The sequence below is a fragment of the Talpa europaea genome (assembly GCF_964194135.1).
Source record: "Talpa europaea genome assembly, chromosome: 9".
NCBI classification, from domain to species: Eukaryota; Metazoa; Chordata; class Mammalia; order Eulipotyphla; family Talpidae; genus Talpa; species Talpa europaea.
In genome coordinates this window covers 37,244,539-37,266,703 of record NC_140076.1, presented here as the reverse complement: position 1 = coordinate 37,266,703, position 22,165 = coordinate 37,244,539, and the positions used below count along the sequence as shown (strand labels likewise).

The window sequence follows — 22,165 nt, the reverse complement described above, 5'->3', positions numbered from 1 at the left end:
AAGTATTCATGACCTCCCTGGCTTCTGTTGCCCCTTATTCAGGTAGCAAAACTTTCTTTAGACAATCCCCTCCTTCAACTCTTAGATCATGTCACACAAGGGGGCCGACCTCTCTTCCCAGAACCAAGGATGACCTGATCCAGGTTAGGCTTAAAAGTAAAATTAGCACTTCCTCTGACTACAGTAATTGTTTCAGGAATGTGTACATGACTTCAGTTCCCCGCCTCTCTCTCTCATGCTTTTTAAGTTGCCATGCATTGTCAAAAGCCATCTTGTCACCTGGACGAGAGAGTTTTCCAGAACTAGGAGATGAGAAGAGACCTATTCTTGGTGCAGTCCTATGAATAGCTGAATCCACCCATGCCTGAAGTCAGATACCTCAGTATTTTGAAATTCCATGAAATGGGATAGTCAGTCTGTCCCACCTGCCTTATATTCTGGCTTAGACTACTTTCAGTTGAATTTTCTTTTACTAGAAATAAAAGTAATCTTCACAGACTTTGGACTCTATCTACCTACGTAGTGGCAGGAAGGGCACAGAGCAGGATTTCTATGATTCTATGCAGATGGGTTAAGGAGTCGTCCTAGGGCCCTCGGTGGGTTTTCAGGCTTTTATTGGGATTTTACCAGGTATACAGCAGACAGGGGTACCAGGGGGCCAGGAGACTGGCAGGCCTCCTAGCCCCTGGCAAATCTCCACTGTTTCTGGGCTCTCCAGAGTTCTTTCACAGCATTTGCTTTTCTGCTCCTTTTGCTCTGTTCTTCCTTCCTGTTGCTGTCTTTCGCTCTGCTGTTCCTCGTGACACCGCCCTTATAAGCCCAGTCTCTCAGCCCAGGTGAATCCCATCTACATTTGCCCACACCCTACTCCAGGTGCCCAGCATCAGGCATGCATTCAGGATTGCAGGGATCCATCATCAATCCTAATGTTGGGAGGGCAGAAAAGCCTGATACTTTTTTACCTTACCCTACAACCTACTTATCCATTTTCCAGCCAGTTTGCAAGCTCCCTTAGGGCAAAGACCATATCTCATTTAGCAACTTAGCCCAACATAACAGAATGTGAACATGGCATTGTGTAGAGGTAACCTTGTTATTCTCATATATTAAGGAAAGACCTCTATATAGGTTACTCCTGCCTCAACTTCTCAGCTTAAGCACCTGGCAATGGCTCCAAAGAGAAGAACTTAACCTAGAAGAACTGAAAGCATTAGGGTAATACTGATGTTTGGAAGAAGGAAGCTGCATGGGTGGGAGAAAACCAGGACAGAAAGCCAAAGCTGAGAAGGGGGAAGGGTGGGGGTAGGGTACTGGCTCTGGGCCTGTGGTGGAGGGTGAGTGAAGCATGTGTAGCTATAAAGGGGTGAAACTGTACTTCCAAAATGACATAGTTATATAAATGACTGACAAATCAATAAAATTTGCGAGAGAGAAAAAGAATGAACCTTTGAGCAAATGTATAAATAGCCTGTGTTCTCTAAAATTATCTAAGAAAACTGGATTCCAAAAAAAGGAACCATGAATAATGTTACCATTCTTAATAATAGATTAATTCCTATTTATCATGCCTCCCTTATAAGAAACTTTTCAGAGTTTTGGCTGTTGGAGTATCAATTATGTGTCTGTAAATTGGCTTGTTTTCCTCCAGCACATTAAGGTACTAAGAGGCCATTTTCCCAATGATGGATCCCTATCCAAATATTCAGTTTCTTTTCCTAGTCAGGACCTAACGTTACCATCCTGCAATTATGCCTCAGAAAGATGTGTGAGTCAAGTAAAAGAAAAAGGGAAATGATGTTTTACTTCTAGCACTTTGTATGAGGAAAAAAAATTCAAGGTTGAGGAGGGATCACTCTCTATATGGGAAATAATATAGAAATCAAGTGAGTTCTTGAGTAACCTCACCAGAGAGCCACCTCCCGTTCTTATCCGGTTTTCTACTATCTCAAATAAGCATCCACATTGTTTCTAAGGAGTTTATGATGGAGAGACACAGTAGCACAACCCCCTGGACTGGGGGTTTTATCCGGTTTTCTACTATCTCAAATAAGCACCCACATTGTTTCTAAGGAGTTTATGATGGAGAGACACAGTAGCACAAGCCCCTGGACTGGGGGAAAGTAAGAATTACCTGGGAAATCAAAAGGAGTTGCCCACACAAGGATTAGACACCAGCACCTACTGGAATCTGCGCTTGCACATGAACCACTGGTGTATTCGTCCTAGCTCCATCTCCCCTGGGATGGATGTCTGGGGACCTTGACAACCACGAATATGACAATGCAATGAAGAGTTTAATTACCAGGACACAGCATGGTAGCTCAGCAGCTTGTGCTAGCGGCTGTGGCACCAATATTTTCAATTAATACTTATTACGTGAAGGGGCACAAAGAGTGCTGCTGAAATGCTGAAGACTTAGGAGCGGGGGCTGGGGTGAGGCCTGTGGGGAGGCTGAGTTCCAGAAGCAAGCAGTCCTGCCTTTGCTTGGCCTCCCTGCCACTTACTAGTGACCTAAGGGCAGGTCACGTCATCTCTAGGCTCAGTTTCTCCATCTCCAAAATGAGGGTGACACTTTTATGAGGGTTAAATGATATGATGAATATATAGCGCTTATCCAGCCCTTGTTAAATACTCAATCATGCAGCTATTATTACTATAATTAGTTGAACTGCATCCCCCCTCCCCCTGCCGCCTCCACTTTGAAATTTCAGTGCACCAAGAGCAGCTGACTGCCCCACCCCAAATTCTGCACGGAGAGATGAGTCCTGGGATCCCCCAAGAATCTCCACTGGTGTGCTCTCTTCTTATAGGTGAAAATAGGGGCATATTTGTGGCTGGCCAATAGCATGGCAGCACAAGAACAGCCCTTTCCCCCCACATATCCCTCAAGGCATTTCTATAACACCCACTTTCCTGGTTTCTGTGTGTAGAGACGAGGAGAGAGAGCTCTGGCTGTCTGCTCCTTACCCAAACATACACAGGGCCAAGGAGAAGGTCAGGGAGTACCTGGCTTTGAGGAAAGCCAGGGAAGGGGCTGATCGCAGTTCCACACCTCACCCACAGCTGTGTGAGTCTGAGAAACTTGATTGACTTCTCTGAACTCCCCTGCATTAGGTAGCCTCCTGCTCACAGAGCTTGGAAGGTGGGGAACACAAATGCCAGGTTGCAGATATGCGTGGCTATACATGGGGAATGATTGAAACAAGGCTACACAACCTCCTGTGCCCCCAACACCCCAGTACAGCACTCTATGCACCGTTACTGAGATTTAGCCACCTTAACTTTTAGCCTCTGGTGAATCAGTACATCTCAGTCTGGTGGGAGCTCTGAGTCATCAGCAGGCATGATCCCATGGGGACAATCCTAGTTGGGGACGCCATTACAGCATCTGCACTTGGGGTGGGGAGGTGGGTGGCTCTGAAGCAGGCTGCCAAGTTTACTTGATCCACCTGCCCTCAAAAGGTAGTCTATGTCCCTTTTCCATGAACCTGAGCAGGGTTTTGTGACATGGGGGGTCGGGGTCACAAATAGGAATATGGCAGGTCTGAGCTGGATTAGACGAGGCCAATAAGTGACTTGGGTAGACCTAAAACCTCCACTGGTAAGACATTGTGAGGGAACCAGGGAGAGAAAGGTAGGGGAAATAGGGATCACTGGGAAGCCCCTGTTGTTTGATCCCTGGCTGTGTGACTCCCTCCTGCCTAGATGTCAGGCACAAAAAAGCAGGGACTTCTGAGATCACAGCCCCAGCAACGACTTATAAGAAACTGAGCCAGGTCACCTAGCTGAACCATTCTAGAATTCCTGCTCACAGAATCTGTGAGAGAGAACACTAACATGAGTGCTGTGTTGGGCTCAAACCCCAGACCAGGCACAGTGCTAAACTCTTTATGTCTAGGCTCTGTAGTCCAGACAAAACCTATGTTGTAGGTCTTATCAGTATCCCATTTTTCACAAGGAAGCTGACATTTAATCTCCCCTACCTTCACCCAAACTTAGACTTTACCAATAAAGTGACTTGCCAAGAGGTCATACAAGCAGTAAGTGGAAGGACAGAGGTTTTCACACTTGGGCTATCTGAATGTGGAAGCCACACTACTAACCATCACATCGTGCTGCCCACCTAGAACCAGAGTCTATGCATTTTCTACTGCATCAGATTAACCACTGACTGAAAAATGAACAAATAAATAAATAAATGAACAAATAAATAGAACAAATAAATGAACAAATAAATAGAACATAATACAATTTCTTGGAGAAACCAAGGGATAATCCTTGTGACTTCTCTGCTTCCCACTCCAGCCAAGATGGCCCATTTCCTATCCTGTCTCCCAGGGAGGTCTGAGCCAGTTGAATGCTGAGCTCCTCTGAAAACTCCAGGGGGATGTGCTTTCTTGCTGTTTTTACCCAGATCTGGTTTCTGCCATGTTGCTCATCACTGACCATGTTGCCTCCATAAACAGACATCACATGGTCAGCTGCATTAGTTTTCCCCTTTCGAATCAATGAATCATAAACCAATGCTGTGACTTGGAGCTTTGTGGTATTTTCACATCTGTTCGACACCTTGGATGGGGCGGGGAAGGAAGAAGAATTAAGAATAACATTGGAAAAAATGAAACAGACATGTTCTAGGGCAGGCTTGCTGTCCCCTTTTTGGCACACGTCTATTCATACCCTTCTTTTGATTCATTCTGTGGCATTCCCGCAAAATTTTCTTTTTGCAGTGGCACATCTGGGAAGGGGGAGGAGTAAAAACTACCCCCCAGTGAAGCAGCATAGTGTGGAGAGAAGGGCCTTGACTGTAACCCAGAAGACATGGACTTGAGAATCCACTTACTCACTTCTTAATTGTGTGACATTGGGAAAGCCCCTTGATAGGACTGAGCCCCAGTTGCTGGTATTGTTGTTGAGACTTTTATAAAATATGACTGAAAACACCAGCTCTGCTGGACTGCCAGCGAGGCTTGAGAGATAACGCGTATTTGAAAAAGTACTTTCTCAACAACATTTGAAGTGGGTAATTTTCCCTCCATAGCCAATAACTGGTAGAAAGAGGATGCAGAGGGGTAGGTTAAGATTGGCTTCAAAGAAGAGGTTTATCTGTGATGGTGAAACATACAGAGTTAGAGAACACATCACCAGTTCAGATCAGATTTCATGGACACCTAGCCCTGCACACATACAATTGGGGTGCTGTCCTCTGGATGTCAGAATAAACGCCATGGTCTCAACATAAGGTGCAGTGGCCAGGGCTGCCTTCCAACACAGTGGTTTCCGATTATAGAGGTACACCAGCACACTGGCAGCACACTGGCAGGTGAGCAAGACACCTAAGGAATACTTGTGATTGGCAGGAGGCTAAACTACAAGATCTATGAAGTCCTGACAAATCTGAGATCTGTAGTTCTATTTGGGGAGTGCAAGACCAAGGGCTTAAAAAAATACAGCTTGATCCTTGCCCTCAGGAAGTGCGGAGTCTAGTTGAGGAGGTGGACTAAGATGTGAGATACACAGAAAGAAATGTAAGGATATGTAAAATTAAATGCTAAGAGGTGTGATGTAGATTCCATAGAGTGGACAGAGATTTGAGAGAGCTGTAAGAGCAAGAACTCAGGGAGAAAACCTTCTGAAGGCAATGGGAAGGGAGTGTGTGACAACCATGTGGGAATCACAGGGAAGTGAAGCATCTGAGCACAAGTTCTAGAACAAGCCTTCAAAAGATGTGACATACTCACGTTCAAGATCTCACAGTGGGATCTGGGCAGCCCTACACAGGAAAGGGATACGAGGATCAGAATTAAGATGCATCACACCCAGCCTGACCCCTGGTTTACCACCAGCAACGGAGAATTCCAATCAAACCTGAATAGTCGGTGAGGAGAATTTGGACTCAGTTTCAATCATTTGCTCTCCATTTTTCTCCACTCAGGGAGGCTGACCTGAATGGGACAGGGCTGATTCCTGTGCCTCTTTGAGTTGAGTAGGAGATGGGAGGAAGTGAGCACAGTGAAGCAGGAGCATGTATCCTCCTGGTTCCCTCCCTGAGAGGTCACCAGCTAGCTTTACCTTTGGTCTTCACCAAAGGTGGCCAGTACTCTATATGACCCACCATTTCCTGGTCCCACAACACTTGTTTCCTCTCATCCCTTCCGGCCTGGAGGTGATAACAACCCCACTGCTTCTAGTGCTGGTTTCTCTGAACCACATCCACAGCTCTGAAATGGACTCCCTGTATACCAGTGCCCCTCAAGTAATCCTATTTTGAGTTTTTCCACCTGTTTTGTTTCTGACAGATAGATAATTCATTCATTCATTCATTCATTCACTCAACAATATTGATGCTGTGATGGCATGAAGGGCATGTTCCCAGCCCTTGAGCACTATTTAGTGGGGTGAAAATAAATAAAGGGGCAATGACCACACACTGTGATAGTCTCTATGCCAGGGTTTGGCAAACATTTTCTTTAAAGCACAAGATTGTGAATAATTTTGATGCTGCCAGTCATATTTTCTACTGCAACTATTCAATTCTGCTTTGTAGCATGAAAGTAGTCATAGACTAATATGGATATGGCTGTATGCCAATAAAACTTTATTTACAAAACAGACGGAGGTCTAGATTTGGCCTGGGGTCTGTAGTGTACAGACTCCTGCTCTACGCTGTGCCAAAGGAAAGAAAAAAAGCTTATGGGAGAGTATAGAGGAAAGAACATGATATGATCAGGTTGTGAGGGTCAGAAGAGGCACCTAGGATAAGGGAACATTTTAATTAAGACCTCAAGGATGAGTTGGCCAAAGCCAAATTGGTTGGCATGGGAATATGTGAGAGGAAGAAAAAAGGAACCAGGTCAAAGAAATAGCATGTGTAAAAGCCCAGAGGCATTGCCTTAGGATAACTGGAAGCATATTGTTTTGGTTACTAAAGTTTTTTGCAGGGAATAGCAGAACTAACCCTTTCTCCTCCCTCAGCCTCCTTTCTTTCCTCCTTCCTTCCCCTCCTTACTTCTCTCTTTCTCCCTCCCTCTCTCCCTTCTAGCCTCTCTTTCTTCCTAAAGTAAGCTCCCATTAAACACCTACTCTGGACCTAGCACTGTTTGTGGCTAGGAATAAAGTACTGAAGCACAGAACAGTTCCTTTCAGGGAACTTTCATTTTCTTGGTGGGTGTGGCTTCTGTGATCCTTGCCTCCTGTGTGATCACCCTCATATAATTTCCTCTCCTTGATTGTGGGTGGAACCTAGTGATTTAATGCTCACCAGTATAATACAGCAAAGGTGAATGATGTTACATCTGTGATTACGTTACATACAATTAAATGTTCTTTTGCTAGAGGGCTTGCCACCTGTGATGAAGAAAGTGGCCGTATTGGGGGAGGGGCATTTGGCAAGGAACTGAGGGCAACCTCCATACACAACCAAAAGAAACTGAGGGTGACCAGTAAGAACCCAACACCCTCAGTCTAACAGGCTGCAAGGAGCTGGATTCTGTCAACAACCTGGAGAGCTGGTGGATCTGGCCCTGGTTGAACCCTTGGATAAGACTACAGCACCAACCAGTGCTGTGATTTGAAGCTTTGTGAGATCCTGTAGCAGAGGCTCCCAGCTAACTGTCAGATCATGAATGGGAATTGTTTTAAGCCGCCAAGTTTGTGGTAAGATTATCATACAGCAAGTGCAAACTAACATGGTAGGAGACAGGCAACCACAAATAAGCAGCAGAACCACAGACTACAGCAAGGAAATAAGTAGGAAATCATTTCAGGGTGAGGTGAAGAGAATAAAGATGGTGGTGAGAGGAAGTGAGGGCACTGGCTAGGGGGGTCAGGACAGGTGTCTCTTATGGAGAGAGATTTGCTGTGAAACCCAAAGGGAAAGAAGGGGCCTAATGAAAGGCAGAGGCTGAAAAGAGAAGTGTTCAAGTAGAGGCAGAGAAACACAAGGCCCTGAGCAGAGAAAGCATTTGGAGGGTCAAAGCAACAGAAAGGAGGGCTTCCCTGGTGGCGCAAGGGGTTAAGCACAGCACTGTGAAGCTATCCGCAGCCTCTGCAGCATGAGTTCGATCCCCAGCCAGCCAGGGAGCAACCCACATGGGGCAGCAGACCTCTCCTGTCTCACCCGCTGCTCCCCTCAGCAGTGTATTTCAGACAGTCTCCCTGTTCTGTTCCCCACTCTGTCTCTGGTGAATCCTCTCACCTCCCACACCTCTGGCCTGTACCCCAGTTCTTGTAGGCATAAATAAATCTTTTAAAAAAAGCAACAGAAAGGAGATTCAGTTGACTAGAACAGAATGGCACCCTATGGGGTCACAGAGGCAGGTGGCACCCAGATTGTGGAGCATCCATGGGGCAGAATCATTGCCTGCAGTAAACAGCCACAGATGTCAGGTAGGGTCTGCTTTTGGTCTCTCTCCCCTGACATCCAACCTGTCCTCTGCACCTAGATATATTTCCACAAAATGCCAATTTCTTTAGTAGTATAATAGCATTACAGCCAGAGGGGGAGGGGGTCTCATCACTGCCTCACTTAATGCTTACTTCTTTTGGTCCACAGACATTTGCTGACCATCTACCAGATCCGGGAGTTGTGTCATGCTCTTCGTTGACACGTATATTCCTGCTATTTGCTTCCCTCAAAAGTCCTTAACCTCTTTTCTCCAGGCAAATTCTACCACCAATGTTAGGGGTTGAACCATGCCCCTCCCCCAAATATTGTAAAGTCCTAATTCCTGCTACCTGTGCTTGTGACCTTATTTGGAAATAAAATCGTGGCAGATGTAATCAGGACAAAATAAGGCCACCAGGGTGAGCACTATTCCAACATGATGGGAGTCCTTATAAGATGAAGAGACCGAAGCACACAGGCAGAAGGCTATGTGAGGACAGGCAGATATGGAGTGATACAGCTGGGCCACCAATCCAAGGACCACCCAGGATGGTAGCCACCTCTGGCAGCTAGGGAGAGGCAAGAAAGGATTCTCCCCTACAGATTTCAGAGCGAGCATAATCCTATTGATGCCTCAGTTTTGAACTTCAGCCCCAAGAACTGTGATGGAAGACATTTCTGTCGTTCTAAGCCACCCATTTGGTGGCCCTTGGTTCTAGCAGCATTGGGGAGCTGGGATACAATCCTTCCAGACATTGTGCAGCCTTCCACCCCTCCTCTCTGCAGCACCCCCAGCCTCTCCATCCTACGCTGATCTTCCCCTTCTCTGAACTTCTGAACTGCATCATTTAGCCGCTGCACAACTCATTTTGGCCTTTCATCACATTTCCTTCCACCTCGTGTGTCTGCCTATTTCCTGTGTGTTTGCTGTGTCTCCCAAAGGAGTGCATGAAGCTCCATGGGAGCCAAAACCACAGATTAATCTCCCTCACTTCCTCCCAGACACCTCGGGTAAAGTGAGGGCCCTTGGAGACACTCAGAGAAACGGACACCAGTTTTCTGGAGCAGAGCATGCTGGGTGGTTTTTTTTTTTTTTAGCATTGTATATTTTGTTTATTAGTATTGTCAGTGTTTTTCAGAGTAAATATGTATTACTCATGCATCCTCGCCTCCCCTTCCTCTAAAATGTTAGAAAAAGAAGTCCAATTGATATAGAACTCTCACTGAAGTGACCAGCAGGGCTAAAGCCATCAAGACTCTGGAAATTTTGACTAAATGAGGATGTTCTTTGATGATCTAAAGAGCAGTTCTTAGGAATAGCTCAGACAGCCATTCCTAACGAGTCTCCTTCTCTCTTTGCCTCCTTTCTCCAGCCCAGAGGACTTAATGCCATCCACCCACCTTCCCTGAGAGAGAGGAAACATAGTATATGCTCGAGACACCTGGAGCCCCCATCCCACCAGCTGATGGGCAGCGGTGTTCCCCTGCAGATTTCCCTCCTGAAGCACCCATCTCACGCTCGACCTCTCCTGACTTGCACAAGCGGCTTTATTCAATTATATTCTTACTTTTGCACTTCATGCTCTTCCCTTACATAACCACGTACGAGTTTAAAAACACATACACACATTGGAGAAAGAAATGCCTGAATTTGATTTAAAAAACTGGCTTCACACCACCTCAGTTGTTTGGGAACTGAGCCTCCCTGGGCTAAATTTCTGGCTTGGCAACTCTCTCGCATATATAATTTTACACCTGCACAACTTTGCAGCCAGCGCTGTGCAGACAGCTACCTGCAGGGAGGAGAATGGGCTGGGCCAGACAGCCGGGCAATCTGGATGTGGTGGTGGTGAGGGCCTGCCAGGGAGGAGGGAGCTCACGGTCCTCCACTCTTTCTCTATGAGCAGCAGGAGGACTCTCAGCCCACCCATCTTGCTCTGCTCAGCTTCATGCTCCAGCAAGAAAGGGCATCCAGGGGGCGTAGCTAGTTCTTTGCTGGAGGCAGGAGAGTAGAACTTGCAAACTGGTACTCCCAGGTCAAATCTGGCCTGCAGATATGTTTAGTCTGGTCCTCAGTAAGATTTTAACATTTGTAAATTAATTGCCAACTTGGGAGCATTTCAGACACAAATCAGGAATCCTGGCTTAGCTCCAAAAATCAGACAATCTGATAACCTTGGGCTTTTGTGGTCACTATAAACTGGAGTTAAGCGGCAACTGCCTGTATCAGACATGGCATGCACCCTGACATTTGTCAATCCATCCGAACCACTTACATTACCTGCTGGATTTGAATTTGAGATCCCTGCTTCTGGATATAAAGCAAGCAGGTCCTGGAATCAGACAGCCCAAGCTCACAACTTACTAGATATTGTATAGTGTAGTGATTGTGTAAGCAAGTTACTGACTCACCCCTAAGATCTGTTTCCTTACCTGTAAAATGGGTATAACAGAAATACCTACCTCTTGGGATGTTGTGAGGATTAAGTAAAAGGATAAGGTGATGCTAGCATGGGGCTGTCCACATTGAAAAGAGTAAGTAAGCACTGCCATTAATTTGTTGAATACTAGCCATGTAAATTGTGAGCATAAGGAACATGCAGAAGGGATTGATGGAATCTTGGTGCTTAACTAACACTGAAGCGGCCTGGTATATTCCACAGTTCTCATCAAGATATTCCTAGTCCATCCTGACACATCCTTCAATAAAGCAGCCACACAGAGATGTCTCCCCATATGTCACACCCAGGACATGCCAGTTCTTACCCTCAGGAAATAAAAAATAAAAAAAGTTCCTTCCCAAATGATTTCCAGGACAACTTAAGACACCTTCATCCTTGCTGAGCAACAACCTCCAGGTGACCAATCGAAAAGTTTCATACTTTATTGTGCCCAGGAATCTCAAATCCTTCCAAACTCTTCTCGGAAGGCCTATTCTCAAAACCCTCCCCACACTGTCCATGTAAGCAAATGAAAGGCTCCTTCCACAAGTTCTGGGAGTCAGGAAACAGAAACCTCAGAGGAGACTGAGATCAACTTTTGGAAATGGGGCAAAAATTATTGGATATGGCATGGTCAAGACAATGCTATTTGTTCTACAAACAATAATTTTCTTCCCAGGCAAACAGCCAGGTTAAATTATCTAGCTTCCCTTGTATCAAGATGAGACCATGTGATTGACTTCCAATTAAAGAAAAGTGGATGGATATGTGTCACTTCTAAGTAGGGCCATAAAACATCCTGCACAATGTTACACTCACTTCTCTTTTCCAGTCTTCCTTGAACATGTGTAGGACACATGTCAAAAATGGTGTTTTCTTAAGATGGAAGGAGCCTGGGTCCCTGAGTGACTATTTGGAGCATGGACCACCCAGATTGACTGCACTGGACTATGATATGAGGAAGCCATGCAATTTACTGTGTTTCACAATAGATACATTTGGGGTATTTGTTTCTGCAGCATAACCTTTTCTGTGCTGACTGACGTATCTGTCAATAAAGAAGAATGAAAAAGAAGTTATATATGCTAGGCATCCTTAATCTTTCAGTATGTTTGTTTCTAACTCATAGCATGAGCTTGGAAGAATTACTTCCCCATCTGTAAAAGTAGGAAAATAAGATGGCTGATCTCCCAGGGTTTCATTGACCCTGAATTATCTCCCAGGATAATCCTCACAGGCTTTCAATCCCATTAACACACATTACCTTAAACAATGCTTTTTTAAAGAAGGGCCTGCTAAGTCCTAACAACAGAGGTATATAAGCTGCAGTCAGCCCTCTCATCAGGGTCTAAATAAATACCTATAGAATGAGTAATTGTTGTGCAAGAGTCAACGTGTATTGGGTGTTTACCATGCACCCAACACTATGTTAAGCATTTCACATTCAGAACTTCTTGTAATGTTCACAACCAGCCCATGAGGCCACTGCTTTGCCAGTCCCATTTTATGCTGAACAAATGGAGGCATGAGGAGATTAAGACCCTTGTATAGGTTCACAAACTGCTAGGTACATATGGGCATTTATAACCAGACAATTAGCTGTCAGTATCTGAGAACTTTAACAATCAACTTGCAAAAAATCAACACAAAGTCTTAGAAAGGTGAAAGACCAAATTGAAATGATCTGATCAGAGAATTTTTGTAATATATTCACAATTTTAACCAAACTAGTAAAACCTAACTTCTTTGGAGTAAGGGTCATATATCATTTATGTTTGAATCCCCAATGTTCAACACAAAGCCTGGCACATAAAAAGCACAAATAAACATCTACAGAATGACTGAAAGATGTGACTTGAACTCTTTATTGACAGATTTAACTGAGAGTTACATTTGTTCTGCATTGACAATGGCGTGAGACCCAAAGTCAATGTCAGTATTTCATTTATACCAGTAAATCTGGGAACCAGTTAGGACTGGAGCAACCATACAATTCATCAACCAAAACTGAAAGCTTTTGTGAGTCAAAAGGGATGCCATTAATAATTACACCAGGTAAATAGGCAGAATTAGGACTGCCTTGAGCAAATCAATACAAATAATGTTTCTAGCCAGAATCACAACACACCCATGACAGAAGTGAATGATAGGGAAAGTGCTCACAAGGAAATCTGGATGCATCCCATGTCCTTGTTCTTAAGGATACCAGGACATCTCCTTTCTGTTCTCTTGGGCTGCACCCATTTCAGAGTGTATGGAATTTATAGGAAATGTCCTGGTTAAGTATCATTCTCTGAATGGTGCATATCTCCAATCCTGGCCAGTCATAGTGCACACATGCTATTAACTTTTAATATAGGTGCAGTAATAGCCTTAAGAAAACAGGAAGGAGCAGTCCCAGGAATGCAATGATTGCTGCAGGAATATAAACATGGATTGCATTGGAACAGACTACATAGTTTTGTATAAACACTAATAAAGTGAGTTCAGGCTGAGCTGTGACTTTAAAGGAAATTCTTCCCCATAAACATGTCCTGCCATGCCCTAATAACTCTTTAATTTGATGCACATTTAGGAAGGATGATGCGAAGTAATCACAGAATAATGTTAAGGTCTGTTGTGAAGGAGGGGGGATGTGATGCAACTTGGAGCTAACACCATCTACCAGAGAGCTGGCTTCATTGCTCATTTCACACATGGGGGGAATTGGCCGAGTGACATGCAGGAAATCAGAGACAGGTCTTTGCAGGTTCAGCACAAGAAAATTCTGGGTGTCATCTGATGGCGCCATCTAAGACTCCTGCCTAGTCAATTCCTGGCCTGCCTTCTCTTGCTGGAGACAGTAAAAGTGGTTTCCACTTGTATGTAGACTCTCCACTTCTTAGACCAAGACTAGTCACATTTCAACTAGACAGCTCCTTGAGAGCAGAGAACACTTCTTACACACCTGGGCATCACCCATGAGGCTGACATGACTCTGCCCCCTGCAAGAATGACACAGAATGACACAGAATCAGTGACAATAAGACTGGAAGCTATAGCTTATGACCGGGTTCCACAACTTTCTAATTGTGTGGTTTTTGGCAATCTACTCTTCTCATCTGCAAAATGGGTTAATAGCACCTATTGACTCTCAGAGGGATTTCAAGATCACATGAAGTATTATTTTCAGAAAATGTAGGAAATGATTATGGCTAGTACAAAATGATAATGATAATTAATAATAACAGTGTTGAATTACTGAATTTAGGCACCATTCATCTGAGTCTTCATAGCAATTGTATAAGGCATTTATTATTATTATCCCCATTTTACAAGAAACTAAGTCCTGGAGATTAAGTAACATCCCAGTTCATGCATCACAGAGCATCAATTCTAGAGGGCAGATCTAGATTGTCAGAGCTCCTTTCCCATTGCTCTCATAACTCCCAGGAAATTGAAGGAATGGACTCTGTCCCCTTTTCATCCTTGTGGGCTGTGTGTGGAGAATCCTCATGTCTCCAGGACCCAGCAAAGACCAGGGGAGTTAAGGGTTTTGGCTCAAATGGCTTCAGCTTTTCCTTCTCCCAACCACTCTTATTCACATATCAACTCTTGGCACCCATGCTCAACATCATTTGGCCAAACACACAGCTGACACTGACTTTCACCCAGGTACATGGCACTGGTCCCTCAACTCATCATGGTTCTGTGCCTTCACAAAGGTAAGAGGTCTGAGCCTTATGCCCCTGTCACTGGGAACGGTAGCCCAAACACTTTGTCCATCCTGGCAGGTTTCCTGCATACACCAAGCTCATTCCAAGTAGCAGCCCTGTGCTCGGGCAAATCTCCTATCTGTGACGACCCTTCCATGGGCCCTAATGAACTATAGCTATATGGAAATGTGGCTGGGGAACGGGGACTGATAAAGTTCTTTACAGAAAAACTTGGGACCTCCTTCAGGAGAGTGCTGAAGAGGAGCTATGAAGAAAGAGAACATCTTGATAGAGGGTCAGTGGACTGGAACGGGCCTAGTAACTTCATTCAGGCTGCAGACATACTCCTTGCTTTGGTGCTGATAAAATGCCGAGGGACAGAGACTAGGCAGGAAGAAAGAAAGGCTATTCTGATTCTGCAAACAGTCCAGCATGTCAAGACCCAAGAAAAGCAAACCTCCCTTTCATCATTCATGAAACCGTATCTTGCTTATTATGACAATTTAAAAAATGTCTCTGATTATTCCTCTGAGAATTCAATTTGTTTCCTTTGTAAAGAGGAAACAATTCTCTCCTCAGTTTGGGAGGTGGGGACATTCCATTTATCTTCAGGGGAGAAATCTGTTTCTTATTACAAATCACGTTCTATAGGTCTAGTTGCGAAGTATAAATCCCCACACTTCAGGTTAAAAAGAAAATCTTTCTTCACTCTCCTACAACCTTCATGGAGCCCCACAAGAGGGAGGCTCCTGCCCTCTTTTCAGTCATTGTTACAATGACTGGATTTTCTTCTCTTGGTTTAAGAAAGGAAAACATTTTGCTCATTCTCTGAAAATCAGCAGAGTGGTGTCCCGAAGTCACCTGTACACCTGAGGATAGCCCATGAGTTAATTCACTTTATCAGCATTTATGGAGGGCAGTGAATTTCAGGACCAAGACAGATCCTGGGAAGACACAGATTTCAAGTAAATTCACAACTCTCTGAATCCCTGTGCTGTAGGACAGGGGTCAGCAAACTATGGGCCACAGGGATATTAAGCCCGCTGCCTGTTAGTGGGAGACCCACGAGCTAAGAATGTTTTTATATTTTTAAACAGTTGAAAAAAATAACAAAAGTCAAATAATATTTCATGACATAAAAATTACATGAACTTCAAATTTCAATATCCATAAATATAGTTTTCTTGGAACACAGTCATGCTCATCCATTTATAGAAGGTTTAAGGCTGCTTTTGTGCAGCCTTACAGGGGCAGAGTTGAATAGTTGCCACTGAGATTGTATGGTTCTCAGAGTCCACATATTTACTACGTGATCCTTTACAGAAAATGGTTGCTGACCCCTGATCCAGGAGCTCATTAGTCTAGTTGGATAAGAAACATGGAAATGACAGAATTATGACTGAGTGCTTACATCCCCCTCACCCCTCTTCATATGTTGAAGCCCTAACCACCCCCTTGCCCCCCACCAAGGTGACGGTATTTGGAGCAGAGACCTTTGGGAGATAGTTGGATTTAGATGAGGTCATGAAGGTGGAGCCCCATGGAGGGATGAGTGTTCCAATGAGAAGAAGAAGAGACCCCAACAATTGCTTTCTGCCTTGTGAGGACACAGAGAGAAGGTGCCTGAAGACTGCAAGCCAGGAAGAGTGCTCACTCAGACCTCCAGCCTTCAGAGCTACGAAAAATAGAATGTGTGTTGTTTAAGTCACCCAGGCTATGGCATTTTCTGGTCATAGCCCAAGGTGAAAGGGACAGATGGTAATCTTAGTCACAAGAAGAATGAAAACATGTGTATAAGGGGTGATGCAAGATGGTGGGGGCACCCAACTCAGACTGATGCTGGCATTCCACTTGGTAGGAGGACCTCATAAAATAACCCTGGGGAAGTTATTTAAATTCTATGTGCCTCCATGTCTTTATCTGTAAAATGGAAATAATCAGTGTCCTCCTTCTTGGATTGAGAATTAATCAGGTATATGTCTGTCAAGAGGATACAATATTGACTGGCCCATATGTGCTCAATCTCTTTGCTCTTATTTTTACCAGTAATGATATTTGCACAACTCCAACTCCAAGGGTTGTTATTTACAAACATACAGTGGGAATGGCATCCCCATGGCATATAATGAGCATTCTGATCCAGGAGTTCAGCAACATGGTTGCTTTGATAATAGCCAATATGAAAATGATGCCTGTACAGAGTTCTGAGGAAAGAGGTGGAGCATACAGCATTGTAGATGCACCAGGCAGGTCCCTTGTATTTTTATTGAAACATCATTAACTCTTCATTTAGAAAGAGACCCAAGAAGGCAACAATGTCAAAAGGCTATGGGGGGGGGGCCCCATAATCTGTATGCCTGCCTTTCTCCCAGCTCATAGACCCTGCACAGTCATTCTGGGGTGGGTCCTCAACACTCATTCCTCTGATTACACCTTGCTTCTGGTCCCTCAAACTCTCAGACTGGGGGCTATTTTAAGCCCAAATTAAAGACTCCTCTCCTGAATGGCTGCAATTTCAGCCTGTGGTTTGTTCACTCCAACGTGGCTGGGCCATGGTGTTGGTACACAGGGCTCTGCAAGGGTAAACTATATAAGGAAGGAGGTGAGGGGATTTAGGATTTGTAGAAACCAACTCAATGGAACACACTGTCCAAGGAAAACACACTGAGGACACTAAAAAAAAGTGTCATGTTAGCAGCAAGAAAGTCATGGATGGTACGTAGTGCTTCAACTTCCAAAGAAAGGGCTTGTCACTCTAATTCCATGAACCCACACCTGTGTGTCTTCTCAGCCTCTTGAAGGAAGGGCCAGAGGCTGGCATAGGCTTTTACACTATAAACACAGAAACCTTGTCATACACCCTAGCATCACAGACTAAAGCTCTGGAGGCTGAAACCACAGGTAAAGCTTTCAGAGCCTCCCATGAGGCTATCTGAATCCACTGTCCAGGGATGGGCAAGGGAGCACAGTGTTGGTGGAAGCAGGCAGATAAGGACAGAGGGAGACCAGAAAAGTTGGGTGGGAGCAGGGCAGAAATCCACCAAGTTTTCATTGTCAACAATATCTATCTACTCTGGAAAAAGCATGGACAAGAGTGCTTAGGATTGTACTCTCTTCCTTTTCTCTGCCCTTGGTTTCTCTTGCTCTTAATGGGACAGGAAAGGAGAGATGACCCTTCAACTCATACTTGGAGGGCAGAGTCACTACAATTTCTTCTTTATCCCATTTGCAGCCTCATCAGACTCCTTCACCCAGACCCACCAGCCAGGTCAATTGCTGATTTGGCTAGCTGCATTCTGGAAGCTTTCTCGGATACTCTGTCAATGTTGGCTTCTAAAGCAGCCATTGTAGATGGACCTGGCTCCAGAAGAGAGCAGCTCCAGGATCATATGTCTATTCTGCATTTTGAGTTTCCAGACCCTCACACAGACATGAAGGAGCCTGTGGCCTCTTCGCTGAGTGCTCACCACTAAGTGGTTAGAAGTAGATGTCACACTGGCTGCCCACCACCAAGTCCCATTTTACAGACGCTGTTTTGCTTGCTTCTCAAATAAAAAGTTAGGTGAGATTGGCAAAGAAAGCTTTTTAAAAAATGACTTTTGGTTGGGTATGTGATCTTCAATTTATTTGTGGTCTATCATACCCCATCACTCCCTATGGCTTCATAGGCAGCCCAATTCACCCATTTGTATTAAGCACATAGGCAACTGGACTTGATGCCAAACTTTATGATGGCTAAATGCTTCCCTCCCTAGTGTTAGGAAGGCAACCAAGTCTTATGCACCAGTCCTCGCTCCAGGATAGCACGAAGCCTTACCCATTGTTCTGCCTCAAACAGCAGAGGATGATTTGAATGGACTGATGTGATCAGATCTCTTAGACATGACTTCTGAGGCCACATGAGAGAAGGCAAAGGATTGAGAATTGTTCACCCAACTGTCTCTCTGGGAGATTTGATCCTGTAGGTCTATGGAAGCCCACCCAACCTCCCAGGGACAAACTGATGGAGATGACTGTAGGTGAGCCAAACTTTGGCTCCAGTAAAATTGAGAACAGCTGGCACTTCTGAAAACCATAGGCCCCTGGGACCCGGGCTGAGTGCACACCGGTCAGCACCAGCCCTTTCCCCTTGTTCTTCTTGTCATGCTTAATTACACCAGGATTGTGCTGAGTCAAGCAACCTGCTGGGTTGGGGGCCTAGGCATGACCTTTCCCATTGCTCTCGGCCAGCAACTGGGACTCAAGTAGCCGGGTGCATTTTCACCGAGAAACCCAAGAATAAACTCAGCACCAATGTGCGTGGTGCCAAATTCTAAGACCCACACCTCAGCCCCTCCTAAACCAAGGGTGAACAAAAGGGCCTTGCAGCAGCCACACCACCTGCATTCAACCTTGAAACAGAGCCCCTAGGCTATGGAATGTGGCAAGTAGCAGTAGGCCCCAGGAGGCCATAGGAGAGGGCAGCAGGCATGCTGATGCTCTCAAAGCTTTGCTTCCAGCCTTGCCAAATTTTTGCCCTCAGATTTACTTCCAGTCCCTGCACCCTTAGAATCAAAGAAATTCCTTCTGCACCACTCCAGAAGGAGCTCAGAGCCCTGTGCTCCCTATACACAGGTGTACACACTCATGTGCACATATATGCACAGCCCTCTGCAAAGCCCAAGAGAAAATAATGTGGCCAAATCCTTAAGATCAGGGTTCCTGGCCTTGGCTTGCACATTGGGATTACTTGGGAGTTTCAGAAGTCTGGTTGCCCAGGTCAAGCTGCAGACAAGAGAAATCAGAATCTTCAGGGGTAAATATCAGGCTTCAGTAGTACTTTAAAGTTCAGAATTGTTGCTGTGGGTGAACTGAAAACCCTGGAAATGTCAATCCACCAATTGCTTTGAGGTTGGAACTGAGCTCAAGATAATAGACAAACCTTCAGGCTGTTGGCCACCATCCCACAGAGATTGGTGTTATTCATTCAGCAAACACTGTTGAGCACCAACTTTATGCTAGACCCCTTTCTGAGTGTCTAGAAGTTGAATCAAGAGCAATACTTTCAGAGTTAACTGGCTTGCAACTTGAGTTTTAAGTGCGGTTGATCTCTAAATCAACTAACCAACCAGCTGACGTTTACATAACACACAGCGTGTGCCAGGCTCTGCAAAAGGTGCTAAGAAGACTAAGGTGAAATTTCTGCCTCCCAAGAGTTTAAATCCTAAATGGCAAAGCCTAAGAATTTGCACATTGAGAATAAAAACACAACATGGTACATAAAGCAGAAATGATTGTCACTTGATGAATTTCAAACTAACAAATATACATCAAGCAACTACTTTATGCCAGATAATGTGAAATGCTGGAGGAACAACAAAAACAGGATTCCCCCATCTTCAAAAAGCTTGAACTACAGAAGTGAATCCCAAAGTGAGGTTCCCCAGCTAAGAACATCAGGTGGGAACTTATTAGAAATACACATTCTCAGGCCTCATCTCAACCTGGAATCCCTGAGGTAGGGGTTATTAATCTGCGTTCTAACAAACTTTGCAGGTGGTTCTGACATGCACTCAATCTACAAGACTGATTACTGTGACAGGAGCAGAAAAGCAGAGACATCTCTTTGTTTAGGTCTAATGAAAATCTTGAAGGATTTGAATCCTGGTTCCAACATAATTTGGGGGAGCTTCAGCAGTTACTTTAGCCTCCTTATGGTCTCTATTTGTCAACTTTAAAATAGTAATAAGAAGTGATAATGAGGTCTACTATGTAGAGTTGTGTGAAGAGTACATAAGATACTGTCTAAAAATCACCAGATCCAATGCCTTCCTTGCAAGTGCTGAATGAGAGATCTCCATCTCTACAGTCATGAAGCAAGGGAGCTGTTCAGCAAATGAATGTTCAAAGAATGAATGAAAGAATGAATGCATTAATGCATTATGGATGGAGACTAAATCTGGAAAGTCTGGAAAAGCAAGACAGAATGGGATCTTCATTCAATGGGCAAATGGGGAGATGTTTAAGGACAGGAATACAGGTTGGTAACACCAAGTGGTCTGAACACATCACAGATCTTAAGCGTGGCATCATCCTAGTTCATTCTCCAAATCGAACTAAGGAAGGCTCTCCCAGACTTAGCAGCCAGAATGCTGGCTATGCATCTGGGCTGTGGAGTCAGGCTGGCTGGGCTCCAATACTAGTTAAGAGACCATTTAACCATGTGAAGCCTGTTTTCTCTTCTGAAAAGTGGGTATATAATACTACCAACATCAGGGTTGTTGCAATAATTAAGCAAAATTAAGCACAATGATATGAGTACAGCATTTCAGTATTATGAACCATCTCTACACCCAAATGTTAGCTCTTTGTTTCATGGTAAGCAGCTGAGTGTATTGTGACCTCTGCTAAACTATGGCTGGCTGGATGTTTTAAGCAGACCAGTCTGAGTACACTGTAGTGTCAGATCCAAATAACACAAATGGCTGTTTCGTTTCTGCATAAAAACAGTAGCTGCTGAGTACTGGGAACATGCATACTTTCAGGTTGTGTGAGGGTGCTTTCCAAGTAAAGGTGCTGCACACAGGAGCCCTGGGACAGAGGGTTATTGTACCCATTTTGCAGATAAGGAAACTGAAGTTCAGTGATTTGTCAAAGACATACAACTATCAAGTGTTAAAGCCTGAATGCAAATGAAACTCTAATTACAAATTCCATGGTCTTTCTACTATCATCAAATGATCCTAAGATTTTCCCCAGAGGCTGCCTAAAGACTTCCCAAATGGGGTTCACTTAGCAGCAGTGACAAAGGTCCAGATTCTTTTGTGGTGCAGCTGTGTCACAACACATAGCGGAATGACATGTAACCCAGAACTCTGAGTCTGAAAGAGGAAATAAGAGGGAAGACACAGTTGGGTCAGAGACAGGATGCCAGACCCTGCAAAAGATCAGACTCTTGGATTCTAAGACTGCTCACCCTTGCCGATAAAGCATGCCTATGTGTCTTAACAGTGTATAGGTTAAGGACAGAAAGGAAGCAAAGACCTTCCTTCCCTGATCCAAAAATGATGATCTAAGCCTGGGCACAGAGAGCGTAAGTACATGCAACACAACACTCACATCAGCTCTCAGTAAGCATTTTTCTTCTTCTAAAAGGAGTATTCTGGTCCATGACACAACACAGCAAGATGAGTCCCTTTTATATCATCCCAGGTCTAATTACTTAAATGCCAAATGATGGTGTTTCTTCATCCCGTATACCAGCTGTGGCAGTGCTAACGGCCAAGGGGATCTGTAGACCCTTAATGCCTCTCCCTGAGGATCTGAACTGTGTTGTGAATGAATGGAGAAAAGTGTCTTCACTTGGGAGCTTCTAACAAAGATTCCTGGAGCCCAAAATACCAAGTTGGAATTCATCCCCTCACCTCTCAAGCAGTCCAAAGACCTGCCTGATGCTCTCAACTGGAACAAAGAGAACAGTTGAGGTGGGATTCCCAGTTGTTGTGTTGTTTTTTTTTTTAATAACAATTACTAACAATTTACTCCCCTCAAATCTGGTATTTACCTGCAATGGGCCATGTTACCTTCAGCTGACCCTATGTGCCAAAAATATTACTGCATTTTCATATTTATCATCTTTGTGTTCCACGGTTGCCATGGTAGTA

General features: G+C 44.5%; 1 protein-coding gene across 2 annotated transcripts in view; it reads right to left on the bottom strand.

Annotated features, from left to right (window-relative positions):
• The window catches only part of SLIT3 (slit guidance ligand 3), a gene marked incomplete at its 5' end in the record, with an annotated part of 602,061 nt that overhangs the window by 558,900 nt on the left and 20,996 nt on the right, over positions 1 to 22,165 (bottom strand). The window lies entirely within an intron of this gene.